Raw genomic sequence first — 24,941 nt, 5'->3', positions numbered from 1 at the left:
AGCACCCCAGGCTCTGCCCAGCCTTCCCACTGTCACCAACTCCCAGGGCAACAATGTCCTTTCTAGGTAATTGGCTCTAACTAGCCAGAATGAAGGGCCTATGTGGCCAGTCCACACCCAGCCCACACTGGACACATTCCTCCCTGATGACTAAGGCTGGAAGGGTGGATCTAGCTCATTATTTTGACTATTATGGGATACTGGGATCCCCTTTTAGAATGACCCAACTGAGGTCCTTATCTGCTAGGACTCTTCTCCACCCCACTCCCATCCTACCAGAAAGAAAGACCTGCCTGACATATGTAGTAAGGAGGAAAGTGAGAAACAACACTCAAAACCTTCCTCCTCATAGACCTGGATGCCTATAGGTGCTGGCACATATGTCATGGACCAGATATGTATATGTATACAGGAGCCAGGATTGGAACTGCAAGAAGAAACTTTGTCTTAGAGAATGAGTTGCTTGGTACACTGAGGTGAAGTCCCTTGCTCAGTAAGGTCACACAGCCAGTATGGGTTTCAGAGGGTTCTTTACCCATACACACACATGTCACTGGTGGCATTCATGGCAGAGTGACAAAACAGCCCCATCCCTATCTCGGTACTTTTGCACAGGTTTGTGGCCAGTCCTCTGTGAAACCCTCCCCTTTGATTCCAGGCCCATCTCTCATGCAGACCCTTTCTTGCTCTCCCCAGCTAAAGCAAAGATCTCTTCCCTTTCCAACTGTGGCCTCTCAGTAACTCCCTCACTTTGTTCCTCTACTTACCACCCATATTGTTCCTTCACCTCTGTGGGTGTGATGGGGATTTCACCAGAATAAAGCAGAGTCCTTTCTTCTGTTTCCTCAAAGGCCCAAGGCTAAGCACTAGAGGGGCTCTCACAGGTGCTTTTCATCTGCACCCCTTACCCAGAAACAACTTGACCTCAAGGGAAGAAAGCCAGTTGACTGCTTACAGGGGTGGGGAATCTGCCCTCTAGGTCCTTGGGTGTGGCCTTTTGACTGAGTCCAAGTGCTACTGAACAAATCTTTTTATTAAGGGGATTTATTCTGTGAAGTTTGGATTCAATCAAAGGACTGCACTTGAGGACCTAGAGGGTCACATGTGGCCTTGAAGCCACAGGTTACCCACCCCTGGGGAGCTGTAGGTTCAAATAGTACCACTTAATGCCTCTGTGATCTTGGGGCCTTAGTTTCTCTTTGAGTGAGAGGGTTAGGCTACACAGGGACAGCAACTGTGATTTCATTGATTTAGGGAGCTCTTGGATAAGGAAGTTTCAAAGCAGGCCAGCACTTTCTCTGTTAAGTTGGTAGAGTACTAAGAGGTGAAATGATTTGCCTGGGGTCACACAGTTTATGTCAGAGCCAGGGCCTATCAGCCAGGTCTTCAGACTTCAAGGCCACCTTTCCCTCCACTGCACCTAGCTTGCTCTTGAGCTAGGTATGTTTCACTGGTCATTTACTCCGCACTGCTTATTATGTGCAAGGCTCTATTTTGACCTATAGGTCAGAGCTGTGACCCTATGTTGTGCTCAGGTCCCCATGTTCCTCAAACCATGCAGAAGGCCAAAGTGATAGCTGCCACATTGGGAGGGGGAGGGAAGGGGAGCAGGTGGGCTAGGGCCCAAATGAAGGGAACATCCTTTTTTACTCCAAAAAAGTTTCCTCCTCTGCCTGTCTTCCTGCCAGAGTCAGTTTGGTGCTTCTCCTCTCCTCCCCCTTAGAAATGAGTGAGGAAGAAGGGTGCAGAGCAAGAAGTTTCACCTAGGGAACACTACAAGTTCCTAGAAACAAGTTCTACCTGGCCCAAAGTTCTTTTCCCACTCCTCACTGCCACTGCTTCTCACATGGCATTCCTCCCCAAGGCCAGTCTCACCCTTAAACTTTCTGTCAGCATATCTGTTGTACCTCTGACCCCAAGGTTGCTATGGGGAAAATCCTACTCAAAAGGTACCAAATTCCAACCCCAAGACCACAGGTCGTGGGGAATGAAAAGAGCAGGGGACAGGAGGACAGAAGATTTGTGTGACCTTGGGCTCTTGGGAGGGGGCTATGCAAAGTCACCAAACTCACTTTCTCCTCTAGAGCCATCTGGGTCCGATGGGCAGACCTACACCTCCCTGGGAGATGGCCCCCATGCAGGGGCAGGCTTTGGCCCTTTTAAGCTAAGGTCTTTAACAGGTCTCAGCTTGCCACCTTGGCCTAAGTCACTTCTCTCTAGGTGTCAGTTTCCTCAGTAAAAAAATAAAACAAGACTGTTGTGAAGATAAATCTTAAACTGCTTGGTACATATCAGTGATTTATTATGTAACATGACTTGCCTGAAAGGGACGTTGGAAATCGTCTAATACAAGCTTCCCTCATTTTTAAGTTAGAGGGTAAGAACCAAGGCGGGAGTTAGAGTCACACAGATAGCAGAACCGGAATTCCAGTTCAGTCCTGACTCTTGCTAGTGCTGCCTTTCATGGCAGGCCCTCCGAGGTATGCACTTACGGAATGCACGCTGCGGAATTCTAACTCGAAATCCTGACTTCTCTCCTGCCTCGGCCCTCGTCCTCTTCCCCTTTGTACCTGCAAACTCTTCCTCCCAGGGGCCGCCTCCAACCCAGCTGTGGTTCTGCTTTCTACTAGTGATAATGCTCGGTCTCCGCATGTGTCTTACTCTCCTTCCCCCACTGCCTCTCTCCCTTTATCTTTCTGGCTTTCTCTCGCTCTTGTATGCCTATATCTCTCTTAAGAAGCTAGAATACCGACGGGCTAGAGAGTTGCAGCTGGAAGGGGAGCGAGAGCCAGCTCCGCGCCCTGTCTGGTCCCAGAGTCCCAGCTTCCGAGGCTGGGTCGGCCCGGGCGGGGCGGGGCGGGGCTGGGCCGGGCTGGCTGGGCTGGGCTGGGCGGGGTCCGGCTGGCCGGCGGCGCAGCCTCCGAGTTGCCCGGCAACGCGGTGTTTGTTGGCGGCTGCGGCGGCCCGCGGGCGGGGGGCGGGGCCGGGCGGCTAGTGAGTCACAGCGGCGTGACTCAGGGTCCGGCAGCAAGCCCAGCCGTCTGGCAGGCGGCCCGCTCGGGCCCCGGCCCCGCCTCCAGCCTCACGGCCCCCCCCCCCGGGCCCGCCCCTAAGCTGGTCTCCCAGTGCTGATCCTAGAATTTAAAGCTAGAGAGGTTTTTTGAGATCGACTAGTCCTAACCCCCTCATTTTACACATAGGGAAACAGGCCCAAAAAGGGGCACAGCCGAAGATAACACAATTCAGTATGCTTTTTTAAAATTTTATTGAGTTATTTTAATGCTTTCTTCATTTCCGAACCCATCCCTAACTTCAGAAGCAAGCAAGCCATCCATGGTTCACAAAGAATAAAAAAAGAGTATAAAAGCAGTCCCGCAAAACTAACCACAGCGACAAAGAATGACAGCAATGTTCCACACCCATAGTCACCCACTTCTGCAAAGAAGGGAAGGAAATGCCTTTTCCAATATTTTCCCCAGTTCCAAGTTTGGCTGTTAGAATTACACATATTTGGCTTTCGGGATTTTGGGGTTTTTTGGGTTTGGGGTTGTTTTTTTTTTCTTCTTTAGGTTCTCACTTCACTTGCATCAGTTCATATGAGTCGTGCCATGCTTCTCTGAATTCTTCATCACCACCTTTTTAACTGTGCAATACTATTTCATTGCTTTTATATACTGTAATGCATTTACCCAATCTATGGGCATCTACTTTGTTTCCAGTTCTTTGGTACCACAAAAAGTGATGCTTTGATTATTTTGGTGTGTATGGTATCTTTCTGTCTTTGACCTCTTTGAGGTTATATGCCTAGCCTTAAGATTCCAAAAGGAAGAAGGGGAGGAAAGAGAGAATTCTTCGCATTGGAGATAGTCTGCACAAAGAGACAGAGTCAGGAAGTCTCGTGAACAAGGAAGAATAAGTAAGCTAATTGGCCTGGTACCTAATTAATGGGTGAAGGGGAATGATGTGAAATGTCTGGAAAGACAGGTTGGAGCCAAATTTTGAAGAGACTTGAATGCCTAACACAGAGTTTACATTTTATCCTAGAGACAATATGAGAGCCACTGGAACTTTGTGATCCAAAGATTGACATGAGCAGACCTATGGTTTAGGAGTATCAAGTTGGCAGCTTGGATGATAGACTGGAGAATGGGAGAGAAAAGTAGGAGGCTTCTGCAGTAAATAGTCAAGGAGAGAGGTCTTGAAGAACCTGAATGAGGGTAGTACCTAGGAGAGTGGATAGAAGTGCCAGATGGGAGCAATGTGGAGGTAGGTTCCAAAGCAACTGACTGGATATGAGTGATATGAGAAGGGAAGGGTAAGGCTAACTCCCCTGATTCAAACCTAGGTGACTTGAAGGATGATGGGGTCCTCAACAGAAATAAAGAAGGCAAGAAGAGAAGCTGGAGTAAGGGTAAAAATATTTAATTCCATTTTGGCCATGTTGAGTTTGAGATACCTATGGGACACCCACATGGAGATGTCTTTCTAGCAGTTAGTTGGTAATGAGGGACTGTGGACTGTGTAGATTTGGGAGCTGTTTGTGTATAGATGATAGTTTTACTCATGGGCACTGATGATATCACCTAAGGACACTGTAGAGACAGAAGAGAAGAGGACCCTGGACAGATCCCAAACACAGAAAGATATGGATGATGATTCAGCAAAGGAGACTTGAGAAGGAACATTCAGACAGATAGGAAGAAAGACAGGAGAATTGAAAACCCAGAAAAGAGAGATTGTCCATGAGGGAGAGAAAGGTGACCACTGTCATCAAGTCAACAAGAATGGTCATTCTCCATTCTCAAAGAGGACCAAAATGACATCACCACACTGACGTCAAGTTTCAGTGTGTCTGACTGGCTGATTAGACCAATAGGAGCTTGGAATGCTCTACCACAGGCTGGCACAAATAGTCTGTGTGAACATTTGGGGTAGAATTTCGGAATATGTGCATCCCACATTTCCTTTGAGCTGCTTCAATTCTGCTTTGCTCATAGAGCACAGCACCTTCTCTGATGTGGGCTCGTCGTGCTGAGCAATCCCGTGCCAGTGTCTTCCATGTCACACAATCAATTCCAAAGTTCTTGAGAGAGACCTTGAGAGTGTCTTTGTATCACTTCTTACCACCATGTGAATGCTTGCCCTGTGTGAGTTCTCCATAAAATAGTCCTTTTGGTAAACATATGTTTTGCATTCGAACAATGTGGCCAACCCATCAGAGTTGCATTCTCTGAAGCAGAGTTTGAATGTTTGGCAGTTTAGTTCAAGTAAGGACCTCAGTGTCTGGTACCTTGATCCTGCCAGGTAATCTTCAGAATCTTCCTAAGACAATTCAAATGGAAACGATTCAGTTTCCTGGCTTGGCACTGGTAGATTGTCCAGATTTCACAGGCATACGACAATGAAGTCAGCACCATGACCCTACAGACCTTCACTTTGGTCATCAGTCTAATACCTCTTCTCTCCCATACATTCCTTCAGAGCCTCCCAAACACTGAGCTAGCTCTGGCAATTCGTGTGTCAACCTCATTATCAATGTGTACATCCCTGGAAAGTACACTACCAAGGTAAGTGAACTTATACACACCATTCAAAATTTCTCCTTTTGCTGTAACTGATGGTTCCACGTATGGATGGTATGGTGGTGGCTAATGGTGCACCTATGTTTTCTTGGTGTTGTTAGGTCAAAATTAGCACAAGCAGCAGAGAATTGATCCATTCTTGTTGCAAGAATAAGGAATTCACAAGAATAAGGTTTGAGAAAAGGCCATTCACTGGATTAACATTTAAGAGTGGGAATCTTAACCTGGAGTCCATGCACTTATTTTTAAAAGATTTTGGTAACTGCATTTCAATATTACTGACTTCCTTTATAATCCTATATATTTTATTTCATGCATCTTAAAACATTCTGAGAAGGGATCCATAGATGTCACCAGACTGCCAAAGGGGAGTCCATGATACACAAAAAAAAGGTCAAGAATTCATGATTTAAGATATCTTTGATCTCTAGCTGGAGCTGGAGTCAGGAAGACTTTAGTTCAAGTGACCTCAGGTACTTGCTAGCTGTGTGACCCTGGACAAGTTACTTAATTTCTCTGGGTCTTAGTTTCTTCATCTGTAAAATAGGGATAATAATAGCACCTAATTCCCAGGGTTATTGTGAGGATCAGTTGAGATAACATTTCTAAAGTGTTTTAACAAATCTTAAAGCACTATATATAAATGTTAGCTATTATTGTTGTTATCTTGAAAAAAGCAGTTTCCAACAAGGGGTGGGATCAGAGGTCTAAATGAAAAGTGAGTAGGAGGTGAGGTAGTGAAGACAGGGAATACAGCCCCTCTCTTAAAGTTTGGCTAGGGAAAAGTAGATAATACTACCAGGATGATAGCCTGATGGCAGTCAGGGTCAAGTAAAGGTTTGTTTTTTTGGTATGGGAGGCTGCATGTTTGTAAACAACAGAGAAAGAATCATTTGATAGAGATTGAAGATTTTGGGTGGGACAGGATGAGAAGGTTCCCTCTGAAAAGAAAGGGGGTCTAGTCAGTCAGTCAGTAAGGAATTATTAAGGACCCCCTGGCCATGGGCTAGGGGACTATTTGTTGGGGATATCAGAATGAGAATTCTGGGACAACCAGGTGGCAGTATGTAGAGTGCCAGGCTTGGAGTCAGGAAGACTCATCCAATCCAACATCAGACACCTACTAGCTATGTGTCCCTGGGCAAGTCACTTCACTCTGTTTCAATTTACTTATCTGTAAAATGAGCTGAAGAAGGAAATGGCAAACCACTCCAGTATCTTTGCTAAGAAAACCCCAAATGGGGTCATGAAGAGTCGTACATGACTGAAAAATGACTCAACAACAATGTGCCAGATGCTATGCTAAGAAAGACAAAAATAATCCCTGCTCTCAAGGACCTCACAGTCTAGTGAAGGAGACAACACAAAAACAACTGTGTAGAAACAAGCTATGTGCCTGTTAAATTGGAAATAATCAGCAGAGGGAAGGCAGTAGAATTAAGAGGAAATTGGGAACAGCTTCCTGTAGAAGGTAGGGTTTTAGCTGTGACTTGAAGGAAGCTAGGAGGTAGAGGTAAGGAAGGAGAACATTCCATGCATGGAGGACAGCCAAGTTAAGAGATGGATTTCCTTGTTCAAGGAACAACAAGTAAGTCAATGTCCCTGAAGTGTAGGGCACAGGGTTGGGGGGGGGGGCAGGGAGAGGGACAGTTTAAGGAAGGGACAAGTTCTGAATGGTTTTGAATGACAGAGGTGTTTATGTTTGCTCCTAGAGGTGACAGGGAGTCACTGATGTTTGAGTAAGGAGGAGGGAAGGTATGATCAAATCTGTGTTATAGGAAGATCACTTTAACAACTAAGTAGAGGATGAACTGAATGAAGAAAGATTTGTGGAAGGGATACCAACCAGCAGGCTACTGCCACCAAGATGGCGGCAGTGTCAGAGAAGAGGAGGGGGCATATATAATTCAATAGATGTTTTGAAGGTATGATTGACAGGTGTTGGCAACATATTGGATATAGGGACTGAGAAATAGGAGGTCAAGGATGACACCTAGGTTTCAAGCCTGGGTGATTAGCAAAATGGTGGAACCTTTCATATAATAGGAAAGTTGAGAGGAGGGGAGAATTTTGAGGGAAAGATAATGAGTTCAGTTTTGGGCTTGTTGAGTTGAAACTGTCTACTAACTATCCAGTTGGGGAAGTCTTAATAGGCAGTTATAGATGAAAGCCTGGAGGTCAGAAGAGAGGTTAGGATTGGATAAAGAGATTTGAGAATCATCAGCATAGAGATGATCATCTAATCCATGGGAGCTGATGAGATCACCATGTGAAGAAGTAGAGAGAGAAAAAAAGAAGGCCCTGGCCCAGACCCTATGGAATACCCACAGTTATTGGGCAGGACCTGGATGGAAATCCAGCAAAGAAAACTGAGAAGAAAAAGTCACGTAGGTAAGAGTAGAACCAGGAGAGAGGAGTGTCACAGAAACCTAGAGAGAAGAGATTATCCAGGAGAAGAGGGTGATGGATGGTGTCAGAGGCTGCAGAGAGGTCAAGGAGAGTGAGGACTGAGAAAGACCACTGGATGTGGCAACTGGAAGATCATTAGTAACTTTCAAGAGAGCAGTTCCAGTTGAATGGTGAGTCTGGAATGTAGACAGTTAAGAAGAGAGGGAGAGAAGGGAAAGTGGAGGCTCTAGGGTACAAGCAGAGGGGGTAGTCTGGATCGCCTCTTCCTCAGAGTCTGGACAAAAAGAGTGTGAGTTATGACATCAAGAGGACCTGAGGCACAGGATTAGAAGAGGAGCTAAAGGGGCGGCTAGGTGGCGTCGTGAATAGAGCACCGGCCCTGGAGTCAGGAGGACCCGAGTTCAAATCTTGCCTCAGACACTTAACACAAAAACTAGCCCTGTGACCTTGGGCAAGTCACTTAACCCCAATTGCCCTCCAAAAAGCAAAAAAAAAAGAAGAGGAGCTAAGGCTGAATGGCCTTGGTTTTTATGGGCAAAGAGAGAAGTAGCTATCCTTAAAGTCAGGAAGTTTTGCCTCTGACACATTTGCTATTGCACCATGGGCGATTTGTTTAATTTATCTATGGTGGAATAATTCTATGAGAGTAAGCTCCTTGAGGGCAGGGACTTTTTTTTCCTTTATATCCCCAGCACCTAATACAGTGCCTAGCATGCAGTAGGTGCTTAATAAATAGTTGCTGAATTGAACTGAGCTGAAGGCACTCTGCTAGGCCCTGGGACTACAAAGTGGAAAAGGAAACAACACCTGCCTTCAAGGATCTTACTTTTACCTGGGAATAGAGTGTGTACAGAGAAGTAAACAAAGTTCTTGGGAGAGGGAAAGAGCAATTTGGAAGGTCAGGGAAGGCCTCCTCTAAGGTGTAGTACCTAAGATGAGCCTTGAAGGAAGTTAAAGTTTCTAAGAACTGGGCAGACATTTCAAGCATGGGGGTCACCCTGTTCTAAGGCCCAGAAGTGGGGGAGTTGGACTCCAGGAAGAGCCAGCAGTGCAGTTTGGCCAGAGCAGAGGGACTCAAGGGTAAGAATATGCACTTTCTGGAAAGGTAGGCTGGGATCACCATGTTTTAGAGGGCATGACATGCCTGACAGAGGAGTTTGTGTTTTATATTCACAGCAATAGGGAGCCACTGAAGGTTTTTGAGAAGGGTAGTGACATGATCAGACATGAACCTTGCTTTCCTTGCTCTATGGTTGCATTGAGGTGCTTACTGCCTGCAGTAGTAGAGGTGCAAGACTTCTCATTCTTTGTGATTCTTGTCTATCTTCTCCCCCAAATCCCCCATAGGGTTCTACCCAGTGTGTTTGGAAGCCTTTCTCTAGCAGCCCACCAGTTACCCCTCTCTTTTGGTGGATGACCAGCCTACCTCCTTATCCAGCCACATATCTCTGAAGAAATCCTTATGCCAATTCTCCTGGTAATATTTGGTAACCTACTCAAACCCACCATGCCCTTCTGTCTTTGAAAAATATTGACAGCAATGTAGAAGATGGGTGAGAGAAGGAAGAGAATGGAAACAGGGAAACTAATTGGGACACTCTTGCCTGAATGAGAAATGAGGGCCTGAATTAGGGTAGTATGAGGTGTTAGTGTGTTAATGTGAGAAGGAAAATGCAAGAGATTCTACAGAAATGGAAACAAGATGACTCCACATGCAGGGCTGCTTTCCCTCCAATACCCCCTATAGGCAGGAAGTGGTCAGTGTAGCATCCCTCCCCCCAAGATCTCTCCTGTGAAAGCCTTCCTTCTTGAAACAGGGAAACCTATTAAAGGAGAGTTCAAAAGCCCTCAAAATAGATGGGCCTGCTGGCAAGGACAGGGAGAGACAGGCAAGGCTGACCTGAGCTGGAGGAAGAGGAAGCTGGAGGAAAGAGAGATGGGATGCGATGGTACAAAACAGGATAATGGGACTGGGACAAGTCACTTCACCTCTGGAAGCTGAAGTTTCCTAATCTGTAACAATGGGGTTAAGGATACTTTTGCTACCTACCTCAAAAGACTATTGGGATGAGGAAAATTATAAAGCGTTGTAGAATTGGGCCTCATTACAGGGCACAGGGTACAGCAGGATGGTATTTGAGAGCGTAAGTAATCTTAGAGATAATTTCTAAGATAAGACCATCCTGAAACACGAAGTCTTTCTTAGCCGGAGTCTTCCTAGGAAGATGTCAGCTGGAAAAGGCTGGCATCTCTAAGACGGGGAAGGAATCCCGAGCATTGTGAGCAAAGTTGGTCAGAGGATCCCATCTGGATGGGCAGTATTAGGAGATGAGCCTGGAAAGGAAGGGCAACCTAGGGTTTTTGAGAGCCTTAGACACTGGCCAGAAGGATTTTGTGGTTATCAATAAAAGAAAAGACAGGTAAATGCTATGTAAGTTAGTGGGATGGTGGAAAGGCCTCTTTAGAGTCAGGGACCTGCGTTCAGATTTCCACTTCTGGCACTTAACTATCCTTGTGACCTTGTAAGAGGCCTTTTTCAGCTTGTTTGGGTCTCAGCTTCTTCACCTTTAAAATGAAGACTGGAAAAAGAGGGGCTTCAACCATGTTCCCCACGTACTGGGTGGGGATGGAAACAAAAGTGCTCAGAGTTTTAGGGGAAATCCTTGGAAGACAAGGCCAGAGGGAAGTTTGGTATGATTGGAGCTTGTTCCTGCTCCAGGTGGGATAGCCAGCCCAAAAACAATTTCTGGGGCCTGTGAAAACCAGGACAGAGATGAGGGATTGGAGGGATCTGAAAACTGGCTCTAGAGGAAAAAGGGGAGTGGGGAAGAACCCCTGAGACCCCATTCCCCGGGTACACACAGATGCACACACATCAGGATAAATCTGAGTGTCCCAATGGAAGGAGCTGGCAGGAGGTTCCCAGAGGGGGTGGGGTGGGGGAGGGGGCCTGTGGCATGAGTCAGAACCCAGTAATGTGCCAGTGAGTCACCAACAGGGCGGGGTTCCCCTACTTCTCCCCCCCCTTCAGTCACTCACACAAAGGCCCTTTGAGAAAAGGCAAGGAGGCCTCAAGCCCCCATTTCCCCCTAACACCAGCTGCTGCCCCACCCACTGCCAAGATCCCTACCAACAACACTTCAAGCCTCTGTGAAGCCTGAAGGCCAAATGGTGCCAAGTCCCCCAGGGTCCACATGTGCCCAGTGAGCCCCATCCTATGGCTTGGCTGGAAGAGAAGGTCACAGTTTGGGGGAGGGAGGTCAGGTTGGAGGCGCCTACAGGATGGGGCTGTCCAGGCCTCAGGGAGGTGTCTGTCTTGCCTGAGTCACTCTCAGGGACAGAGGGTCTTATGACTTGGGACCCATGCAGTGGGCAAATTGAGTCAGGCCATCTCTATGCTGGGGATAGGTGAGAGGGAGGAGAGAAACCTCTGGTACTTGTTTGAATCTAAGAGGTCCAGTTGGGGCATATATATATATATATATACATATACATATACATATAACAGCCCCCCTAGCATGTTTTCACCTAGCAGTGCCCCATCTCAAGGCAAAATATTGCTCCCCTTGCCAAGTCATTCTCCAGAGGCATAACAAGGGACCTTTGGAAGTCTGCTTCAACTCCTGGGCCTCCTGCCTTACCCTCATATCCATCTTCCTCCAGCCCCCTGAACCAGCTCTAGGAACCTCCAAATTGTTGTGCCTGGGAAGAAATGGAAAGAGGGCACCCACAGTTTTCCAAGCCCCTCTGTAGGCATGTCTCCTTCAGCATTATCTCCCCTCTCCCTTCTACTGCCTGGGTCTTGCTTCACTGCTTAGCATTCGTCCCCCCTAACCCCTAAGTGCCAGGGTGTGGAGAGGTGAAGAGATACTTCATAGGATCTCAGCTGGCAGGGGCCTCAGAAGGCATCTTGTCGAAACCATACGTGAACAGGAATCTCCTTTATAACATGACAGCCCATGAGGGGGCCCATCACACCTTGGGATAATTATAATTGGTAGGAAAGTTTTTTGGTTTTTGCTTTATATCAGCTTCTCTGCAACTTCCATAGGTGTTCTTAGTCCAGCCTTCTGAGGCCAAGCAGAACAAATTTGTTCCCTCTTCCTCATGGCACTCAAATGGAGCTGGGAGCCCCTTAATAGGGAGGTCTCCAGTTCCGCTCTTGACCCATCCAGGCCTGCAAATCCCGTGCCACTCTAGTCCAAGTCATTGAACCCTGTTTGCTCCAAGGTTTCCCGTGAGGCTTCTTGGGAGGCTCCACCCTATGACTAGCTCATTCTCTCCCTTGAGAACTTTTACTCTTGCTCTTTGAAGCTCCTCCTTGGCAACAAGTTGCAGCCTGCTCACCCGGACCAGACACCTATCCAAGTGCCCCTGGCATGATGGGTTTGAGTTTTTTTGATGCCATACAGCCACTTGGATAGACGGTTGATCTTTAAAAGATGGGCCTTTGCCTTCATGGGAGGTTTGGAGTAATTCATTACCCACTCTTCCTGCCTATCCCAGACACATGTTCCGATGGATAGACTGTACATGTAAAGATAAGTTCCCTTTCATGGCTCCCACACATGGTCCTACAGCTCTCCTGCTCCTCCTAAGTCTTTGCTGCTGCACACTAAACATCCCCAGTTCCTTCCCCGCATTCTCCTAGGGCCCCTATGCAGGCCCTCTACAGCCTGGCTGCCCCCCTTTAGACTCACTCCAGCTTTTCAGTGGTGGAAATAGCAGAGGAGCTCCATTCAGATCCTAGCTTTGGTTCTTCCTTCCTCTGGGAGCTTGGTCAGGCCCTGTGTCTTTCCCACCTGTAAATAAAGGGGTTGGCCTAGATAATCTCTAATGTCTATCTCAGTTCCAAAATTATGATCCTGTAATTCTAAAAATGAGAGAGCTGAAGAATCCATACCATGATCACATGGTACTATCCTATTTTCATTATGCAGGGAGGTAAGGATAAATTTGGGGCCACCTCTGTGTCTCCCAAAGCCTCCCTAGGTCCCTATGAAAATTGGGATGAAGGAATGTACAGAGAGATCTGGGAGCCAGGCAAGAGGGAAAGGAGAAAGATGGAGTCCTAACAGTACCAAAGACCCCCACGTACCCCAGGCTGGGCTGGAGTTGTCCATCCTGTTCCCCAGTGGCCACTGGAAGGCAGTTCCCAGATGGCCTCTCCTTAGTTACGGAGGGGAGGTCTGACCAAAAAACACTGGTCAGTGTGCTCAGGTGCCAGTTCCAATGGAAGGACTCAGGAGGCAAGATTTCCAGTATTAGAGGGAAAGTCAAGCCTTTCTCAGTCTCCATTTCTTCTCTAAAATCATGAGATTCGAGGAGGCAGTCTAATCAATGCAGTGAAGAGGAGTGGAGAGAGAGCCCCTTCTCTGGGCTGAAGGCAGTTGGCCTGACTCTAGTTCCAGCTCTGACACAAATTCTTAGGATCTTATGTTTGGACGGGTGGTGGGGAACCATTCCAACTCCCTTTCACTAGAGAGGGAAATAGGCCCTGAAAGAGAAACGATCTGGCCAAAGCCACACAGGTAATAAATAGTAAGATTTTAACCCGAGGCTTCTGAGTCCAAACCCAGTCATTTTTTCCCTTGGCCAAGCCTTCTTCCTGCTCTGGTCTTCATTTTGCTTCTTTAAAGTGATTAGGTCGGACTAGGGGCTTCCCTTCCAGCTCAGACAGGCCTGGATCCTCACACAGGTCTGTGGACTCCCAAATGCTCATATAATGATAAAAGCTAAGATTTGTATCATGCCTTAAGGTCTACAAAGACCTTTACACGTGCTGTCTCATTTGGTCATCACAACAGCCTTTTGAGATAGGTAGGTGCTGTTATTATGATCCCCAAGTTACAGGTGAAGAAAAAGCCAGCAAAAGATTTAAATGACTTGCTCAGAGTCATAGTTTGGTACATGTCTAAGGCGGGATTTGAACTCAGGATTTCCAATCTCTGTCTACACTGCCACCTAACTCTTTACATTCAAGAATATCCAGGCCCAAGTAGCCCAGTTATTACCTCTCACATATTCGGGGCTAGGGTAGGGTAGGGACTGCAGAGAAAGATACATGCCACTCTGCAAGAGAGACTCAGGCAGGGAAAAGTACAGAGACTGACGCGGAGAGAAACTCAAGCAGGGGCGCAGACAGTGGTGGCAAAGCTCTGGGGAACACTTGCTGACTCATTGCTTCCCTTGGCCTCCCGTTCTGAGTCACTGGATAGGGGGGTGAGGGGAAAAGGCACCAGGAAAGGAAGGAGCAGGGAGACAGTTCCCACGCCCTCTGTGGGGGATCCAGGCATCCTGTCTACTCTCCTCTAGGCCGAGGAACCCCCTGTCCCCCACCTCTGAGTGCACAGCTCTTGGCACAGAGGAGGCATTTCAGAGCTACTTGTTGACTGATTGCAGAGTTGCAATGAGGGTCTCCCATTAATGAATGAGATGTAGAGAGGGATCTAGTGGAGGGCCAGGAGTGCTTCGATCTTGGAATCTGAGCCCCCTTGAGCTCTGGAAGGCCAGGAGGTGGGAGCTTCACATGCAGTGAGCAGCTTCCACAGGCTGAGACAATGGTGCTTAGTGAAGGACTTGGGTTAATTGAGGACTTTCGTACAGTGAATAGGGCCAAGAGATGCTGGAGGGGTGGTGGTCTTCCCAATGGTGAGTTCTAGTAATAAAAAAAGGAATGCTATCCTCCTGTACCTGGGTCCCACTACTCACCCTCCTCAACCCAGTCCCCTTCTGGTCTGGGTGCCTTTTTTTTTCTGCAGAAGCTGGCTTGAAGAGACTCTTGTAAAAAGACTGCTGGTTTTGGAGTCGGAGAACCTGGGTTAGGATCCTGTCTCCACTAACCTTAGATAAGTCAATTCCTTTATCTGGGCCTCAGTTTCCAGATATAAAACAATCAAATAAGGTTGGATTAGATTCTCTGTAAAGTCTCTTAACTCACAGCCAGTGTCACAGTGGAAAGGCTGGATTTGAACTCTGTCTCTGTCCCTTACTGCCTCAAGTGGCCTCATTTGTAAAAGGAAGAGTCTGAACCAGCTCTGTGACCACAGATGGACTGGAGACCGGGTAGGCAGAGTAGACCTGGGGGATGGTCCTCAAGAGGAGATGAAAAGACTACTTGGTCCAGATGGAAGAATCTGCCCTTTGTCCCTCCCCCAAGCTCAAGCTCTCTGGGTTCTGCTGCCCTCCAGCGGTGGCCTAGGGAAACAGTAGTACATATAGAAGCTTCAGGCTATGTGGGAGTGAAAAAAGGAAGAACATTTGGAAATGAAGGCTGGGGAGGGATGAGAGGAAGGGAGTATCCAGAGACCCTCTAATCAGCTTCCACAGTCCCAGTTCCCCTAATCCCATCCCTGCCTCCCATTTGTATGTAACACGATTAGCTAATGAGCTCAAAGGGAAACTGAGGCACCAGGCAGCATGCACATTCTGGTCATAAAATGGCAAAAGAAATGTCTGGATCAGACCAGGATACCCTGTGGCCCCATTCCCACTCATGGACCTCTCAGGCCTCTGGCCAGTCAGGGGACTCCCCTCAAGCCAGAAAAAATCATTTCCCTAGTGTAGTGATCAGAATTTTAACTAAGAATTACCTGGACCCATGGCCCCCTAGAGGATGAGGGAGAAGGGGGCCAGGTCCTGGGAGAGAGGCTCTTTCTCTTAATGAGAACTTAGAGGTGCCCCACCCCATATTGTCCCCCTTTATCCCTGTATACACTTAATATACCCATTATCTTATGTGATCCTGATAACTCTGTGGTGACTAGCCCCATTTTACAGATGAGAAAACTGATATTCAGAGCCATTAAATGCCAGTTAAGATGAGACATGGGCTGTGATAGGAGCAGGATTGCTAAATTCCAGAATGATCTTTGGCTGGTGAGAAGGAAAACCAAGGACAGCAAAAAGGTGGGCCTCTAAAAGGGGAAGACACTCATCCAAGGCCACATAGGGAGTAAGTATTAGGGTTCCTCTCCAAGGTTTCTGACCCCAAATTCAGTCATCTTTCCTTTGGTTAAGCCCTTTTGCCAATCTGGTTCTCAACTTTTGACTGTGTTAAAAATGATAATAAGGTTGGAAGAAAGGAATCTCAAGTTCCCCTCTGGCATGTCAGGCTTGGATTCACACACACACACACACACACACACACACGCCCAGACATACAAGACTCCCAGAGGCAAGAATATGCAGGCCCAGGTGGACCAGTCATTATTATGAACCACAGGATGGGAGGAGTTGGGACAGGGGAGGGAGACTCCTGCTGCTAGGAAGAAAATAAGGAGACAGACCAGGACAGAAACCAGGAGAGACTCACTCAAGGAGAACCTCAGTCAGAGACAGACAGTGGAGACATGCCTTAGACATGTCTTGTCTAAAGACACTGGTGTGGTTCTTCAAAAATGTTTAAAACTTTGTGTATAAGAGATGGAAGTGATTGGTGAGGAAGAGACTAGAGCCAGAGAGACCCATTTGAAAGCTATTACAATAGCCCAGGCAAGAGGTGATAATTGTGGGAAGGTAGAGAAGGGGCTTCAGTAAGAGATATAGAGATAGAATGGGTGGGACTTGATTGGGTCTGTAGATTGAGGGAGTGTAAGAAACCAGCAATGACTGAGGTTGGGGATCTGGGAGCCTGGAATATGAGGACTATCTTGATAGGTTAGGAAGAGGGTCCAGTTTGTAGGGAGAGGTGAGTTGTTTTGGTCATATTCATTCTGAAAGAGTAGCCCTAATGTAAATTCTGGGGTATCTTTATCCCAATTCTCACTCCCACTGATGAGTGAGATCCCTGCTACTTAGGTAGTAGCTATATCTCTCTGTCAGGACTCTAGGAGATATTCTTTTTTAATATTTTTCTCAATTACATGTAAAAGCAGTTTTTAACATTTTTTTTTTTTTTGCTTTTTGGAGGGCAATTGGGGTTAAGTGACTTGCCCAAGGCCACATGGCTAATTTTTGTGTTAAGTGTCTGAGGCCAGATCCAAACCCAGATCCTCCTGACTTCAGGGCTGGTGCTCTATTCACTGCACCACCTAGGTGCCCTAATACTTATTTTTTTTCATTTTGAGTTCTGAATTCTCTCCCTCCCTCTCTCCTTCTCTTCCCCCCTCCTGAGATGGTAAGAAGTTTGTATAGATTATACATGTACAATCATGCAAAACATATTACCATATTAGTCATGTTGTAAAAGAAGATAAAGACCAAAGGGGGAAAAACACACACACAAAAATAAAGTGAAACATAGTATGCTTTAGTTTTCATTCAGATTCCATCAGTTCTTTCTCTGGAAATGGATAACATTTTGCATCATGAGTCCTTTGTCTTGGATCACTGTATTGCTGAGAAGAGCTGAGTCATTCACAGTTGATCAGCATTTTGATCACAATATTGCTGTTACTATGTACAGGGTTCTCCTGGTTCTGCTCACTTCACTTTGCATCAGTTTGTGTAAATCTTTCCCAGTTTTTCTGAAAGCATCTTGCTTGTCATTTCTTATAGCACAAACTGGCTCAGCCATTCCTTAATTGATGGACATCACCTCAATTTATAATTCTTAGCCACCACAAAAAGAGCTGCTGTAAATATTTTTGTTCAACTAGGTCTTTTCCTGATTTTTTAGATATCTTTGGGATATAGACCTATTATGTGTGATATTGCTGGATCAAAGGGTATACACAATTTTATATCCCTTTGGGCATAGTTCCAAATTGCTCTCCAGAATGACTGGATCAGTTCACAACTCCACCAACAATACATTAGTGTCCCAGTTTTCCCACATCTCTAGGGGATAGTCTAAGGCAATAGTGTCAAAATCAAATAGAAAAGAGACAGTAAATTTACCTAAGAATCCCTGATGGATGCATATTGATTAAGAAAACCACAGATTTCTTCTATTTTGTTATGTATTTCCCAATTAAGTTTTAATCTGGCAGCACTGCATTGGGCTGACAGTTTAATACCTCTGTTCAAAGGAATCAGGGTAAATTCTGTAATACCACTGGTTTCATGACTATGCTTTTTCCTGAGACTGTCAGTTGTAGATCAATGAGCTAACCAGAAGTCACTTTAAGAAAGGGGTATTTAGGGGCGGCCAGGTAGCACAGTGAATAAGAGCACTGGCCCCAGAGTCGGGATGACCTGGGATCGAATCCAGGCTCAGATACTTAACACCTACACAAAAAACTGGCCGTGTAACCTTGAGCAAGTTACTTAACCCCAGTTGCTTAGGGGCAATCAGGTGGCTCAGCGAGTAAGAACACGGGATCCAGTGTCAGGACAACCTGGGGATCAAATCCCGGGCACAGATACTTAGCACCACACCCAGGAATAACTGGCCATGTAACCTTGAGCAAGTTACTTAACCCCAATTGCTTTAAAAAAAAAAGAGGGGTATTTACTAAAGAGGTACCATAAGAACAGTTGGTACAAAGCATCCCCCCAGATGTCTGAGAGGCACAAGTACATACAGAGTCCAGAGGAATGTGGGAACAGGCTTAGAGAACATGTGAGGCAAAAGGGGAACTCAAAGCTCTTGGTTCCCCAAAAGCATTTTTTCTCACTGGAGGGTACCCAGGAAGTTCCCATTAAGCATGGTGACTCTGCCCCCATCTTTGTACTAGACTCCCAATACAAACACATCCTCCAGTTCTGTAGATCTGGGGACAGCGTTCAGGACAACAGTAAGAAGACAGAAGATATAAAAGCGCTGGCCCCAGAGTCAGGAGACCTGGGTTCGGTTCAGGCCTCAGATACTTGGCAGCCACACAAAAATAACTGGCTGTGTAACCTTGAGCAAGTTGCTTAACCCCAATCACTTTAGGGAAAAAAAAAAAAGAAGACAGAAGACAGAAAATCCAATAACCTTTTGTCCCTGCTAGGCTAGAAGTCAAGCCAATAAGCATTTGTTTATTTATTAAATACTTGCATTGTGCCATGAACAGGAATGGAGCCCATAAGAATGATATGGCTGGCCAAGGTGCTTTCCTGGGAAGAACTGGCCAACCAAAAGGAAGGGGTCATGGTGGTAGTGTGTACTTCTAGTGTGAGAAGTCCGGTGGTGAAATGAACTTCCAGAGTGAGGAAGTTTCTCTGGCATAGGAGAGAAAGACCAAGGAGTCAGGAGGAGAACCTGGAGATGGATGAAAAAGCTGGAAAGTTCCTTTCTAGTCAAAGGAGTAGGGAGGGAAAGGAGACCTGGTGGGGTGGAGACTGAGGCTTCTCTTTCCCTTCCAGGGGATTCCTCCTCAGGTCTGTCAACTAGAATGCCACATTCCTTCCAGTTTCTCAAATTTTCCCTTTTCATTTTTTGCACAGGACCCAGAATACAGAACAAAATCTCCCAACCAATGGGAACAGATCCCCTAATTGGTGTCATTAAATTTCATTAGATGACTTTCAAGGACTTTTCAATTTACAGCAATGCCCACAATTGAAATTGATTGATTGGGCATCTTATCACATTTCTAGTGGGAATGAGTAAGTCAATTACCCCACCCTTAGCAAAAAACATTGGTAGATAGGGAGCCAACCCTGAAGTCAGAAAGAACAGAGTTCAAATTTTGCCTCTGACACATACTGGCTATATGACTCTGACCTTCCATCACTCTGGGCAACTCTAAGTCTAAATAAAAGTTGGAGAGAAGGTGCCAATCTGCATCGGTAGAGAGAGATTCCTTATCAAGGAGTTCTTCATACTGATAAATTCATAGGCTAAATCCCTGTTCTGCTACAGGCCAGCTATTGGAAATGTCCACTAGGTAGTTGGTAACCATAGGAACAGGAAGGGATCTTAAAAGACATCCACCGAGTCCACCCCCTCCTGTCTTTACTACTGATGCAGCTGAGGCTGGGGGGATTTGAACACAGGTCCTCTGCTTCCAGAGATAGTGCTTTTTCCACTGTATGACGCTATGTGGCACAGAAACTAAAGAAAGAGGTCGGGGCTGGTTAAAAGGATCTGGGGGGAGTCATCTCTATAGAGATGCTAGCTGATACAATTTGTGAGAGAGAGACCCAGAATAGAACATTCGGGCACACAGGTGAATCGGATATGGATGCAGATCCAGCAAAAGATACTGCAGTGAGCAGACTGAGAGGAAGAGAAATAAAAAAGCAGGTGTCCTGAGAAGCCAAAGGAGAGAGAAGATCCAAGAGAAGACTGCTGCGGAGGGGTTATAAAGGTTGGGAACTGAGAACAGGTCATTGTCTTTGACAGTTTAAGAGATCGTTGATTCAGAGAAGTGTGGGAGGATTTAGAAACACAGTGCAGAGTGAAGTAAGCAGAATCAGGAAAATAATACAACAATTACTAGGACAATATAAACAACACAAAAAATGCAATAAAGTATATTTCTAAATGATGCAGCTCTGCCCCGAAGAGGAGAGGAGAAAACCTAGCTCTCCCCCTTCTTTGAAGGGGTCAGGGACAACTATGGATATGGGGTTTTGGATATGCTTTTAGACTCAGCTGATACATTGGTTAATTTTGCTGAATTCATTTTTTTACCTCTTTTTTGGGAAGTAATCAGGGTTAAGTGACTTGCCCAGGGTCACACAACTAGTAAGTGTCTGAGGCCAGTTTTGAACTCAGGTTCTGCTGACTACAGGGCTGGTGCTCTATCCACTTCACCACCTAGCTGCCCCCTTTCTTTTTTGTTCTTTGTTATAAAAGATACCTCACTAGGGAAGGGAAGAAGGAGGAATGTATTTTAAAATGAAGGTGATGTAAAAAGAAAATATGCCCATTTAAAAAATATATTAACACTGGAAAGAACAGTTTCAGTTGAGTGACAAGGTAGATTCTTGGAAGCTAGATATCATGGGATGGAGAAGTAAAAAAAGATGAAGTGGTAGCAAGGAGGATAGATAGTTTTTGCTAGGAATTTGATTTTGTAAAGCAGAAATTTGGATGTTAGGTTGAGGGGATAGAAGAGGCTCATGAGTGAGTGAGTAAATGAATGAATAAATGAATGTATGAAAAAGTATTCATTAAACTCTTAATTTGCCAAGCACCTTGTTAAGTGCAGAAGATGCAAATAAAATAAAAGGCAAGACAGTGCCTGTCCTCAAGAAGCTTATATTCTAAAAGTAGAAGATTACACATATAGTGAACTAAAGTTGGAAGGGGGGAGGGATTGACAGCAAAGGATACTTGTGTGTAGGTTTGGAAATGTCCAAGAAGTGGCATGGTGGACTGGTTGAAGTCAAGTGAAAGCTACCTATCAGAACCCAGGGGCCCAGGGTCAGGAGTCTGAGCAAGAGATTTTTTTTTTTAAGATGGGGGAGAATGGGGTGTGTTTGTAGGCAGCAAGGAAGTTGCCCAAGTTTATGAAGACTAGAGAGAAAAGATTGTGGCTGTTATTTACTAAAGAAGACTAAAGAATCAAAAGTGTAAAGTCAGCAGATGGATATGTCTCTTCAGATAATGATGAAAAGGAGGAAAGAATGGGGGATGAGGTAAAGAAGTTTTGAAATGCAGAGTAAGGAAGAAGGGGGCACCCATATGAAAAGGCCTCTATTCCTTTAGTAAAGTATGAAGCAAAGGTCTTCTGCTAAGAGAATGAAGGATTTGGAAGAGCCTCTGTGAGGAATCTGATAGAGAATCAATTAGGAATGAAGGAGATTTGTTGCTGGAGTGAGGACCTAGGAAGAGAGAACATAAATTTGTAGTGAACCCAATCAGGAAGGCTGAATGACTTTTCTCATCTTCCTTCAGCGGCATATGAGTAGATAGAAGCAAGATTTGTTGAAGTAACTGGTGAGTGACAGGATAAAGGGACAAAGGGATAGGAGAGTAAAGGACAGCATCATCAACTGGTCAACTCTAATGTCAGTATTGGGAAGAGAGGAAAGTTAAGCCATAGCAGGGGCCATGGCCTTGGAAAATCTCAGGGAGGACCTGAGTTCAAATATGAGGCTCACAAAGGTAAAGTAACTATCCCATTATCCCACTAAGTGACTGGGCTGGGATTTGAACACAGGTCCTTTTGATCCAAATTCACTGAGATATTGTATAATTTTTTTTTAAAGAGGTAGTTTTAAAGAGGGATTAAGTGACTTGCCCAGGGTCATACACATGGCTAGTAAGTGTCTGAGGTCACATTTGAACTCAGCTCCTCCTGACTCTAGGACTGATGCTCTATCCACTGTGCTGCCTAACTGCCCCTGAGATGCTATATAATTCTGACATATATGTGGGAGAGACCTTGAAGGAGAGAGACGGTAAGGGAACATCTTACTCTCCAACATCAAAAGCCACATACATACATATTCAACAAATAATGGTTACAGTTTTATTACACATTACTAACGTTCATGTATATGATGGTCTAGCCAAACTGGCCCACTTTACATTTCCTCATACATGATATTCCATCTCTTTCCTCCCTACTACATCTTAGAATTCCTCACTGTCTTCAAAACTCAGCTACATGAAGCCTTTCCTGCTCTCTCCTTCCCCCCAATTATCTTGTGTCTATTTGTTTGTATCAGTACTTGTTATCTCTTCTTCCCAGCTAAATTGTAGGCTCCTCCATTGTGGGCAGAGACTTCCACTGTTTTCTTTGTATCTCTGATACTTAAATAAGTGTCTGGCACATATTGAATAAATTCTTATAGTATTGGCTACATCTTGCAGTGAACCATGGAATAGTAAAGATGTGTTCTATCGGACAATACTGCTTATAAAAGCCTGCTGGTCACCTTCTCGTTCTTTATCAAGATTGCCATTAATAGGTCTAGGTTATTCTCATGAAATGTTTATATAGATGTGAAAGTCAGCATTTGGATGAAGAGTTTGTAATGTTCTCTTGGTCACTTTTTTTTTTTTTAAGGAGTAATAAGGTCTGAATTGTTTTCTACTCCTTTGGTATCTTCCCCTTCTTCACATACAATATCCTCAAAATTGTTGCCAGTTGTTTCCAGCCTAGCCCTCCTCTATGGACCATAGGTTTTCCTATCTTTATGTTCTTCAGTGCTGTTCCCACTTCTTCTTGAAGTAGGTCTGACATTGTAAAGTCCAAATGTGGTCACTCTGTTGTCCTTAATAGTGAAAAGCTTATTATAAAAACCATTGTGCATGACTAATATGGAAATACGTTTTGCATGACTATAAATGTATACCTACATAAAATTGTTTACCTTCTCAATGAGGGGAGTAAAGGGATGGAGAGAGAGAATTTGGAATTCAAAATTTTTAAAAACAAATGTTAAAAATTATTTTTATGTGCAATCAAGAAAAATAAAAAATTACATAAATATCTACACATTTTTTAAAGAAAGAATAAAATGGATTCTTTATAGATCTTTTATCTCTTTGTTGTCCTTGCAATTGCATCTTTAAATTCCCCATAGCATCACTTAGTTTAGTTGGCCCTCTAAGCTTTCTTCAAATCATTTTTTCCTTTCATTGCTTCTGACTAGTTTACTAAACTACACTGTTCATAGTCTTCTATCATCATTCTCTGTGAAATTTAAATTTTTTTCTTTTTTGTTATTATAAATTTAACAGTTCCTTATACAAGAAAAGAACCAAAAAAGCAAATTTTATGATAGCACCATTAAATTTAACACAGCAGTTCCAACATTACCCTGCTTGTTTGTTTCCTCTTCTGAGCTTCCTTCTGCTCTCTACTCTGTATTTTTAAAAATGTTTCTTTGATGTTCTTTTCTTTTCTTTTTTTTTTCTAGGTGGAACAGTGGATAGAGCACCGGGCTTCAGAAAGACTCATCTTCATGATTTCAAATCCAGCCACATACATTTACTAATTGTGTGACTTAACACTGTTTGCCTCAGTTTTCTCATCTGTCAAATGAGCTGGAGAAAGAAGCGGCAAACCACTCCAGTATCTTTGCCAAGAAAACCCCAAATGGAGTCATGGAGGGTCAGACACAACTGAAAAAAGATTTAACAATAACAAAATCACTAACCCCCACTTCTCCCCATAACTTCCCAATTAAGTATAGTTAAGCAAAATGAATCCACAAATTGACCATGTCTAAAAAAAAAAACTGTCTTACTCTATATCTTTAGTCATCATGTCTGTCGAGGGTGGTAAGTATGATTCAGTATGAGTTCTAGAATCAAGGTTGGTCAGTGCATTGATTATCCTCACTCAACCCTTTAATCCCCAGTTATTTTCCTATATCTCTTCTGCCCTTTTGGGCTAAACTCCTTAAAAAGGCCATCTACAATAGGTGCCTCTGCTTTCTCTTCCCAACCCCTCACAATCCAGTTTCTGACCTTATCACTCCACCCAAATTGCTCTCTCCAAAGTTGTCGATGATCCCTTATATGCCAAATCCAGTGGCCTTTGCTCAGTCTTCATCCTGCTTGACATCTCTGAAACCTTTGACACTGATGATCACTCTCTCCTTCTTGATAGTCTTTTCTAAGTTTTCAGGACACTCCTCTTCTGTCTCTCCTCCTACCTACTTGACCACTCCTTCTTTGTCTCCTTTGCTAGATCCTTATCTAGACCACAGCCTCTAAGCATAGGTATCTCTTAAGGTTCTGTCCTGAGCCCTCTTCTCTATACCATCTCACTTGGTGATCTCATCAGCTTCTATCTCTACTTACCATCTACTTACCATGTTTACGCTGATGATTCTCAAATCTACCTTTCCTGCCCCTTCTTTCTGCTAACCTCCAGTCTTGTATCTCCAACTACCTTTCAGAAATCTTGAACTGGATATCCAGTAGACATATTAAACTCAACGTGTCCAAAAAAGAACTAATTATTTTTCCTCCTAAACCTTATCTTCCCCCCCCCCCCTTTCTTTTTAAGCAATTGGGGTTAAGTAACTTGCTCAAGGTTACATGGCCAGTTACTTCTGGGTGTGGTGCTGAGTATCTGAGCCCAGATTTGATCCCCAGGTCATCCCGACACTGGAGCCAGTGCTCTTATTCGCTGTGCTTGACACACTGGAGCCAGTGCTCTTACTCGCTGTGCT

General features: G+C 45.0%; 1 long non-coding RNA gene across 1 annotated transcript; it reads left to right on the top strand.

Annotated features, from left to right (window-relative positions):
- The first annotated feature begins 3,586 nt into the window (after positions 1–3,586).
- On the top strand, positions 3,587–24,703 carry LOC138157564 (uncharacterized). The gene is made up of 3 exons (XR_011167412.1): positions 3,587–4,411; positions 5,482–5,567; positions 23,679–24,703. It is a non-coding gene; the product is annotated as an uncharacterized lncRNA (long non-coding RNA).
- The last annotated feature ends 238 nt before the right edge of the window (positions 24,704–24,941 follow it).

This window comes from Petaurus breviceps, unplaced genomic scaffold, assembly GCF_028583685.1.
Source record: "Petaurus breviceps papuanus isolate PSGF00001 unplaced genomic scaffold, PetGlider_PUasm1.0 172, whole genome shotgun sequence".
Lineage (NCBI taxonomy): Eukaryota > Metazoa > Chordata > Mammalia > Diprotodontia > Petauridae > Petaurus > Petaurus breviceps.
This window is presented reverse-complemented; position numbering and strand designations above follow the sequence as displayed.